At 42.0% G+C, this 11,078-nt stretch overlaps 1 protein-coding gene across 1 annotated transcript in view; it reads right to left on the bottom strand.

Annotated features, from left to right (window-relative positions):
• Nucleotides 1–4,532, bottom strand: part of LOC135915246 (sperm-specific sodium:proton exchanger-like) — a 276,288-nt gene extending 271,756 nt beyond the window's left edge. The window contains exon 1 of the mRNA XM_065448263.2: nucleotides 4,004–4,532. The gene's annotated coding sequence lies outside the window, so the exon portion shown is untranslated. The remainder of the gene's footprint in view (nucleotides 1–4,003) is intronic.
• Between the last annotated feature and the right edge of the window lie 6,546 nt (nucleotides 4,533–11,078).

Here is an 11,078-nt window from a genome sequence, read left to right as displayed (position 1 = left end):
ATCGTAAAGGTACCAGAACAGGATTCATCGTCTTCATCAACACTCTAAAAAGCCATCTATGAAGCCTATACACCGAGCCTCTTTTCATGGCGTCGTCTGTGATATACGTGCGGATGTGATATCATATTTAATAGTATTGCAGAATCTATATGAAAATAAAGCGGTATGTATACTCGTAGCGCGGTATCCACCCACAGGCATTATTTCCGGCATTTATTTCTATGCAACACATAAATCAGGGACAAGTTACGCTAAATGTGTCAGGATGTAACAATTTATCCAGCTATTATTAAAGATACGAGTGTTATCCGTGCACATATAAAAAAGAAATTAAGGCTCCATTGCTTACCGAATTACTACACTAGTGATTTTTTTCTTCAAGCGACTGAAAGGCTGTTACGTTGAACGGCCCATCATTATCTGTCTACTAAATGTGCTTATGTGGGTAGTGTTGCGCTGCTCAGTTAATTGCGTTAGTGTGCACAGGTGTAATAACATTATGTGCCGAATTTTATGTCCTTGATATAAGAGTACCTTCGTAATTGACGACGCGCTGCTGAAGTGTTCTTCTTTATATCGTTTGTGTTCATGAATCATATGGCGTATTTTACACGCGTTTATTATGTGCAGATTGTTTCGCAAATCTTTCCACGGTATAACATCACTTTGATTAAATATACATCATATCTGTTGCCTAACATTAAGGCGTAACGTTAAGAGACAGAAGGACGAGGGCGGTGTGGATCAGAGAGCAAACTGGAATAGCCGATATTCTAGTTGACATTAAGAAGAAAAAAGAGAAAATGCAGCTGGGTGGGTCATATAATGCGTGGGACAGATAACCCGAGAAACATTACAGTTACAGTTGGCAAGGAAAGGAAAGCGCAGAAGAGGACGTCAGGAGACTAGGTGGGGTAACGAAATTGGGAAATTCGCAGGCGCAAGTTGGAATCAGCTAGCGCGACACAGGGGGTAATTGGAGATCGCAGGGAGAGGCCTTCGTCCTGCAGTGGACATAATAGGATGCTGCTGCTGATGATGATATCTGTTGCCGTGACTGTATTTGAGAAAGCGTACCTTTGTCAGGCGGTGCGTACGCTTTGAGTTCTCGCCTATCTTCGATCGTTGGAGACGATAAAGATGCTAACTCAATGGATTGATCAACATTAAAGGTAACTCCCTTCCGTGAGGCTTAAGGATTAAATATCGCCTAGATTTACCGACAAGTACGCTAGAGATTTTTGATCGAAATTTACCTGTGCAGCGGAAACTGTAGTAGATAAAATGAATTAGGATTGAACAGTAAGGCGCAAAATATAGACAGGACTATAAGACAGTAAATATCGCGCATCTACATAACAGTGCTGTTCTACACAAACACGCGTTAAAAAAAGAAACCTTACATACTTAAGCGCTAAAAATATATATATGTGTGCCATACTAATCTGTGTATACGTCATAGTGTGATTCAGCCCGCTTTCGGCTTTTTCCTGCGCTTACGTCACCTCATCTAGGTATGTTCCTCATCTGTGCACCTGTCCTCGTGTGCCTGTTCGGGACTCTGTGTGTTAGAGTGTTCCTCGTTCATTCTCATGAGCTCACCGCACTCGGTGTTTTCCGAGCCTGTGACGCCCCTTCTTAGCTTATATCTTTATTATTACTATTATTATTATTATTATTATTATTATTATTATTATTATTATTATTATTATTATTATTATTATTATTATTATTATTATTATTATTATTATTATTATTATTATACGAAAAAGTTTGCAGAAGTCACCGTTATTGTGACGGCTCTCTTTATTTTCATTTCAATACTAAGAACACAGCGCATAAGCGTTGCGCATAAACGTTGTGAGACTGTATACTTCAACCATAACGTACCGTAACATAACCTTAACATAACCACTACATAACGGCAAAAAAAGAAAAGACAACAATAAAAGAAACTCTGCCAAATCGGTATTTTATCTACACCACATGTATGACTGTCATGGACGAATGCCGAGCGACAGATTTCCCCTCAACTAGCTTTTAGTGAGAGAGTCACTGACTATAACGGTGCGACCAATTCATTTTACAAACCTTTCCGTCAACACCGAGAAACAGCGCTCGGTAAGTTAGGGAGTTTAGTGCAACCACATCAGTCCAGCGCTCAAATCAGTCAACTACTAAGAGACTACGGGTGCTTCAATGTCGCTAATATGTCCCGGCGGTGTCAAACGTTTAGCACTTGATTACTTTTTTTTTTGCCATGCATTCACCATCACTGCTACGACGATAAGCTTCAATCACGGCATGTCGAGAAAGCGGACTATGGTTTAATGCTTTCTTTTTCTAATATTTATTTGTGCTGTATAGAAGTTGTATTTACGGCGGCGCATATATGGCGTCGAACGTCGTCCGCCGAATCTGTTCGTCATGGAATGCTTGGACATACAATGAACGGCGACGTGGAAGACGTGAGTCCATATATGCAGACGATATTTGATTAGAAAAAAAAATGCCACGCGGGAACCATTTCACGGTGAAGCTGTTATTGCGACTGGGACCGTCCGAAAGAACGTAAACGCCGAGATTGTAAAGGACGCCGAAACGGGAATCACTCGAAATTTTCCACACGTGTCCGAGGAACCAAAACCCGCGTCGTGCCGAAAATTGGTGCGAAAAGGGAACGAACACTGTAAAATAATTTACACCCTTAAACGTGAAAAAGGGTGTAAATGTGTGTATAACTCACACCCTTGGGGTGTTGGTTATACAAATCACACCCCACGTGTGTGAGTTATAGACACATTTACACCCTTTCTCGCTTTTAAGGGTGTAAATTATTTTACAGTGAAAGTGATAAAGAGAGATGCGTGAGAAAAAAGTTGCAAGTGTGTTAACTAATGGGACCGTGTCGCGGAAATTTATCGAAGTTTCGTTAATTGCTTGCCTGGGTCAATGCCTGGCGTTGATTGAAAGTCGAAGGGGCGGGGGAGGGTTGATGGTGGGTGGGCGGCAGAGACTAGTCGCAGTAGGAACAGCTTTGTAGGACGTTTGGGTGGAACCCCTGCAAGGGGGGAGGGACTCGCGCAGGATATGCAAAGATTTCTTTTTAAATTTATTAACTTTTTTATACCGTAAGCCAACCTTTTTCATCGGCTGATTTCACTGAAACCGTCCAACAGTAGCAACCAACTGCTGTAGGATAATTTGAAGGAATCATCATCCTCAAACACACGCCCACACACGCACACAGACACACACATACACGCACAAAACATAGTGGAAGGACCGTGCACATTCATACGAACCGAAACATGCACACTCACACATGAATCCGCACGCAAAAGCGGTAGATTTAAGATAATATAGTAATCAGCAAAAATTGAAAGGATTACTCCTTTTTAACAACAAAATAAAACGGTACGCTCATTTTTGTGAAAACTGATTACGTTTACAAAAACACTTTTTCCCCGTAATTACACAAAACATATACCTGCGCGATATTTCCTGCGTCTGGAAATATCAGACCGTAAGACAGCGCTAGCTGAATTGACGAATCTTAAAGGACATCGCCAGAGTTAATGGCCTAAGTAAAAACTCACCGAAAAAGGAAAGAAAAAGATTTCACACGGCGACATACGAGAGCTGGGTGAAAGGTACCGTATCTTGTTTTGTAGAACGAACATCTCCAGCTGCAAAATCGTCTAAGTGTATTGCGTTAGTTTAGTCTGGAGTAATAGCTTATGTGATTTCATGCGCGACTCTATTAATCAGATTACTGAGCATTGTTAGCTTTCTAGAGCCAATCCTGTGTGACGCTAACGGAAAAGCACGCGGTATCGGACACGCAAATAAGTTAATCAAAAAAGACGCAGCAACTGAAGGTCAAGATTTATCGGCACGATTGAAACATGCGCGAGGTTCTCCCGCACAAGGCATATCATAGTTGTTCATTAGGCATAATGGAAATCAGTGAGACATAGACGGAAAGTTATTTAGCACTGACCTCAAAATTCGAGGTCGTCGGATCCTAGAGCTCGAGAGTCCAGCAGTCGTTGGGTCGCTTTAGTAAAATCCAAGGAAACACTCAGTCGACGCACCACCATGGGTCGGCAGGAGAAGTCACGTTGTTGCACACATCAAATGCAGAACAGAAGTAGTCATGCACATCACCCGAAGTTCGCGAAACGTTGTCAATGGAAGACGGGCGAGTCACTTTGCTCGAATGACAGCAAAAGGACGCTTCGCGGTGTCCTACCTGTCGAACGTCTGGGGCTGGAACAACACACGAAGAACAAAAAACCAAACGACGCACTGCAGAGAACAACAGGTATCCGACGCTGTTCGGCAAGTCTTTCTGGTTTTTCGAACAAAAAACAAACTAACCGTGAAAGACGTTCGCATAAGTTAGAACGCACAACCGCTAACTCATGCCTAGGCCGCCGAACTAATCCGCGGCTCGGCACGATTAATTCGTTCGACCTAGAGCAGACGACGAATGCAGACGACAAGGAATTCCCCCGACACTATCGCTCGCGCGCACCAGACGAACCGGCGTCGTGGAAGCAGACGACGCCGACAGACTGCGTGCGGTAGCAAGCTAGCGGCGGCGGCGCACTTGTAGCCTGAGGCCAAACGCTCTTTCACCCATTACTTTCTCCCCCCCCCCTCCATGACTCTCTTCCATTCTCTCCTCAACAGGCGGCCATATTAGATGGAGACTGCCGGAACTGACTGCGCCCGTGGATCGGCAAACAAAACTGTTCGCTCCCTGCATGCCTCCTTTCTCCGTTTGGGTTTGTTTCTTTTTTAATTTTTTTCCCCTTTCAACGACAGACGTGTAGAACGGTAGAGTGGGGGAGGAGGAAATAGGCCCGGGGCGTGTATCACACCGGGCGCGGGAACACATAAGCAAAACGTTACATTCGCTTTCGCATGTGAGCCAGTCGCCCGCGGTTCGCCAGGCGAGGCAATTAAAGAAGAAAAAGAAAAAATAAATCCTCGCGCACGCGAGGCCCGCGTGCAATCTGATTCGCGTTCCGTTATATAGTGCGAGAGATCATTTATGCGCCGGCGGTTGCCGGGTCAAAGTCGCCGCGCTGTATCGTTTTAACGACGACGAAGGGTGATACCGTTAACATCTGTGCGTGAAACCACCTTGGGTGAAACCACCTTGTGTGAAACGCTCGACGATCGCCGGCCCGACAGACGACAGCGGAAAGGAGCGCCTCGTCGCCTCATTGGTTGATCGGCCGTCGCTGTCACGTGACCCCGTCTACACCGCAGCGCGGCTGGCGCACGGTTCCCCAATAGGGGGCGACAAAAAACACGAAGGACGTGATCACAGGGACTCGTAGAGATAAATAGACATGCATTGTTAGAATGTCAGAGTAAACTTCCAGAAGTGGATAGCAATGCGGTCTCCGTGAGACATTACCTCTTTAAGAGGAAGCTTTAGCTCGGGCCCAACTCCGACACGGCCTATTCAAATACATGTAAAACGCATTAAACGTTTTTGTGAGATAACCCCTGAACCGATTTTGATGAAATTTGTTGCATTTGAAAGAGAAAGTTAAATTCTAGTGACTGTTGGAAGCGGAATTTCGATTTAAGACTTGAATTTTCTTTAAAAGATTTTCAAATATTTGACCGTTTGAAAAAAATAGAAGCACGAAGTTTACAAATTCATAACTCTGCATTAAGAACTGATATCGCGGCTCTGTAAACGGCATCAATTAGATCATTCAAAGCGGACAAATTCAATATGTCATTTTACATCTTACGTGAATTTGTTACGTTGTCTACAATGGTTTTGCAAAAGTTGTATTTCCCTATGATAAAATTTTTTGATATTCATGTGTAACATATCAATTTTGTCCGCTTCAGATGTACTATTAGATGCAATTCACAGAATTGTATTATCATTTTTAGTGGTTGAGTTACAGAGCTGTAAACTTGATAGCTTCGTTTTTTGAAAATTTTCGATTTTCGCCAATTTTTAATAAAACATTGACGAGCTAACTCAAAAATTCGAAACCAACAGTCACTAGGTTTTAAGTTTGTCTTTTACATGCAACAAACCTTGTCAAATTTGGTGCAGTGGTTGCCGAGAAAAACGAATTCTCCTTTTACATACCATCACTATACCATCAACCATGCTACGCGATTCCCTCATTTAATTCCCCAGACACGTGTCAAATCGCATTGACCATCGTCACAAAGTTGGCATTGAAACATGTAACACTAAAACTGCATTTCAGTCTTTCTTGCCTCGCACATCACGCGAATGGAACCGCCTTCCCGCAGATATAGTCGACATAACTGATAACCAGCATTTTCGTTCTGTACTAGCTAACATTGTATAACAGGAAGATGATAATACTTGTTCTGTAATATGCATTGTATTTATTTATGTATTTCTGTTTTGTAACCACTCCCCTCTTTAATGCCTTTGGCCTTGAGGGTTCAATAAATGAAATGAAATGAAACATGTATTAAGATAGGAGCACTCGAGCTAAAGCTTCCTCTTAAGAGGAAGCTTTAGCTCGGGTGCTCCTATCTAAATACATGTAAAAGGAGAATTCATTTTTCTCGGTAACCGCTGCACCAAATTTGACGAGGTTTCTTCCATTTAAAACAAAGCCTTAAAGTATAGTGACTGTTGGTTTTGAATTTTCAATTAGGTCGTCAATTTTCTAATAAAAATTGACAAAGATCGAAAATTTTCAGAAAACGAAACTATCAAGTTTATAACTCTGTAACTCAGCAACAAAAAATGATAATACAATTCTGAGAATTGCATCTAATAGTACAACTAAAGCGGACAAAATTGATATGTCACACATGAATCTCAAAAAATTTAGTAATATGGAAATACAGCTTTTACAGAACCCTTGTAAACAACGTAACAAATTCACGTGAGATAAAAATTGACATGTCGAATTTGTCCGCTTTCAATGATCTGATGGATGCCGTTTACACAATAGCGATATCTTTTCTTGATGCAAAGCTATGAATCTGTAAACTTCGTGCTTCTATATTTCCAAACTTTCGAATTTCTGAAAAATCTTTAAGCGAAATTCAGGACCTAAATCTAAATTCCGCTTCCAACAGTCACTACAATTTAACTTTCTCTCTCAAGTGCAACAGAATTCCATTAAAATCGGCCCAGAGGTTACATCAGAAAAACGCTTTTTTTTTGCGTTCTATATGTATTTGAATAGGCCGCGTCGGAGTTGAGCCCGAGCTAAAGCTTCCTCTTAAGATCGTAATGAGAGGGTGAATATAGGCGCCGGAAACATCGCCAACTTTATTAAATGCAGAGTTCTTACATGCCGGAACCACGATATGATTATGAGGCCCGCCGAAAGAAAACAGGGGACTTCGGATTAATTCTAACCACCCGATGTTCATTATCGTGCATAGGCGCTGACTTCGGGGGGGGGGGGGGGGGGGGGGTTGGCTCCGGTGCCCGAGCTTTCTTTGAAGTTTTCCGGGTTGGGGGCACAGCCCCCCCAGCCCTCTTATTGATGTCGAAGGTTAATCCCCCCCCCCCCTTAACCTAAAGTGCCATTACCAGAGTTTCGTCACCCACATCATTTGAGGTTTCTTTTGTGTTATCTCTACCTTTTCACTTAAAATTTGATTGTGGCTAACAGCTTACCGCGCCATTAATTGTTGGCGCGGACGTGCACGGCTTTTAATTCGTACTTTCGCTTTATTTCTGCAAATCCTGACAATGGAGGACAAGCGCATTAGAAGCACCAGTGGCGGCTGCCTCATCCATGTTTTCTCACTTCAACCCGGTTTGTTGAATTTCCACTGCAAACACCATGTACATACAGAATATGCTTAAATATATACACAGGACAAAGTTTATTACATTTTTCCGAGAGAAGTAGGTAGCCAATTAACAATAATTTCTAAAGATGTGGATAGTGTATGACTTGAGAATGAATATGTTGCTATATGTTCACCTCGCTTCAAAGTACTTTGCGTGCTTTCTTGGTCCTCAAAGAAACCTGCCGACTTCGGTGACCCCTTCGTTAGGCTCTTTTATCAACGGCGTGAGAAATGCGCGTGAATAATATGTGTTTCAGTATTGAGAATGCTTCTCTTTCCAGTAAGCAATAATACCGACTCATTAAAAAAACTCGTCTAATAAGTTACAATATCTATTAGGGACGTAAACATCGCCATACTCGCAGGAAGAGGTCATAAATATATGTAGGGTATCCGAACTATTATGCAACAATATTTAAACAAAGAGCAATTGCATTACTCGAACAAAGCCTAGTGCGTATTGTTTCCAGTATAGTGGAGTAGTCGCTAGTAATTTTTTCGTTACTGAGAGTTTTTATTAAATAACTATCAGTAATTATCTAACTCGAGAAGTAGTCCTGATTATCAAAATGTCAACAAGGATTTCGCAGGCACCCCCAAATGACATTTAAATGCCGTATTTGCAGCCACGTCCTAATGTGGTACAAATCATTTCCGACTGAGAAGTAAACCCCGCGAGACATGAAAAATACCACGTGACTCGTCGGAGTGATTCACTCCTATGAAGGCCGGCCATCTGTCCGAACGTCAATAGTAACATATGCCATAACGATCGTCTTTTTCTTTTTTGAGTGTTTACCTTCGGGTATGGCACAATACCATTCCTCTTATATATATATATATATATATATATATATATATATATATATATATATATATATATATATATATATATATATATATATATATATATATATATATATATATATATATGCCTATTTTACGTCCACTGCAGGACGAAGGCCTCTCTCTGCGATTTCCAATTACCCCTGTCCTGCGCCACCCTGCTCCATTCCCTTTGTCGATTAGAATATCGGCTATGCTCGTTAGCTCTCTGATCCACACCGCTCCCTTTCTGTCTTTTAACGTTATGCCTAGGATTCTTCGCTCCGTCGCTCTTTGCGCGGTCCTTAACTTGTTCCCAAGCCTCTTTGTCAGTCTCCAAGTTTCTGCCCCACATGTCAGCACCGGTAAAATGCACTGATTGTACACCTTCCTTTTGAATGATAATGGTAAGCTTCCTGTCAAGAGCTGACAATGTCTGCCATATGCGATCCAACCATTTTTTATTCTTTTGGAATTATTTATCATGATCAGGATTTCCCTGCGATTAATTGACCTAGGTAAACGTACTCCTTCACAGACTCTAGAGGCTGATTGGAGATCCTGAACTTTTGTTCCCTTGCCGGGCTATTCATGATTATCGTTGTCTTCTGCATATTAATATTTAAACCCATTCTTACACTTTCCCCCCTGTTAAGGTCCTCAATGCTTTGTTGTAACTTGTCTCCAGAGTTGCTGAGCAGAACAATGTCATCTGCACACCGAACGTTGCTGAGATGTTCGCGGTCGATCCTTACTCCTAAGCCTTCCCAGTTTAATAGCTTGAAATACTTTTTCCATTGAATAGCATTGAAGAGATTGTGTCTCCTTGTCTGACCCCTTCTATATAGGTATCTTCCTACTTTCCTTGTGTAGATTTAAGGTAGCTGTGGAATCTCTGTAGATATTTTCCAAGATATTTACCATAAGCGGTCTGTACCCCGTGATTACGTAATGCCTTTATGACTGCTGGTATCTCTCCTGAATTAAATGCCTTTCCGTAATCTATGAAAACCATACAGTGAGGCTGATTGTACTCTGCGGATCTATCGATTACCTGATTAATGACATGGATATCATCCGTTGTAGAGTACCCCTTCCTGAAGCCAGCCTATTTCTTGGTTGACTAAAGTCTAGTGTTGCCCTTATTCTATTGGAAATTACCTTGGTAAATACTTCATATAATGCTGGGAATAAGCTAATAGGCCGATATATTTGTTTTTCAATTCTATAACGTCTCCCTTTTTGTAGATTAGTATGATGTTTGCATTCTTCCAGTTTTCTAGGGCCCTTGCAGTCAATAGACAGTTCGTATAAAGAGCCGCCGGTTTTCCAAGCATTATGTCTCCTCCATCTTTGATTAAATTGACTGTTATTCCATCTTCTCCTGCCACTCCTCCTCGTTTTATGTCCTGCAAGGCCCTTGTGACCTCACCGCTAGTTATAGGAGGAAATCCTGCATTCTGTTCATTACTGTTTTTAATGGAGGTATCCTGACTCCTCTGGGTAGTGTACAGATCAGTATCGAATTCGTCCGCTGCTTTTACTATACCTTCGAGATTGCTGATGATATTACTCTGCTTATCTTTCAGTGTATACATGTTGGCTTGTCCTATGCCAAGTTTCCTTCTCACTGATTTCAGGCTGCGTCCACTTTTTACGGCTTCTTCAGTCTTTCTCACATAATAGTTTCGAATGTCACTTATTTTCGCCTTGTTGATCAGTTTTGATAGTTCCGCGAATTCAATCTTACCTCTTGAGTTGGACACTTTCATCCTTTGTCATTTCTTTGTTAGGTCGTTTGTTACTTTGTAGAGTTTGCCCACTGTGTGCGCGTTCGTTTTTTTTTCTCTCTCTGTCATCTTTCTAACCCCTATCCCCCATCCCCAGTGTAGGGTAGCAAACCGGAGACTCATATCTGGTTAACCTCCCTGCCTTTCCTCTTCATTCTCTCTCTCTCTCTCTCTTGCCCACTGGTTGCCTTGGTGCCTTGCCTCCCATTGCAATTGCTGCCTCTGAAGCCAGCCCTGGCTACGGTTTCATTCATTACCTCTTTGTCATCTTCATCTCTCTGTTCTAAGGCTGCATATTTGTTTGCCAGCCTGAATTAGTTTGCTTTTACCCTTGCTGCATCTAGGTTGGCCTGTTTCTTCTTGACCAATTTTAGTCTTGCTCTCTTCAAATTGAGGTGAATCCTATCCCTCACTAACACCTATGATATATATGCGATTCCGAAGGCTGGTTGGCTATAAAACAAGGACACGATGAAAACGCACGAAGACAGTACACAACAAAAGATAGGCCGGCTAAAACATCCCCACAAAAGAGAAAGACTATCAGCATAAGGAGGAGGGAAAGAGATACGTAGAAGGCAGGGAGGTTAACCAGAATAACGTCCGGTTGGCTACCCTACACCG

The sequence above is a fragment of the Dermacentor albipictus genome, chromosome 7 (assembly GCF_038994185.2).
Source record: "Dermacentor albipictus isolate Rhodes 1998 colony chromosome 7, USDA_Dalb.pri_finalv2, whole genome shotgun sequence".
NCBI classification, from domain to species: domain Eukaryota; kingdom Metazoa; phylum Arthropoda; class Arachnida; order Ixodida; family Ixodidae; genus Dermacentor; species Dermacentor albipictus.
The sequence above is the reverse complement of the archived record's forward strand: the minus strand, read 5'-3'. Positions and strand labels throughout refer to the sequence as shown.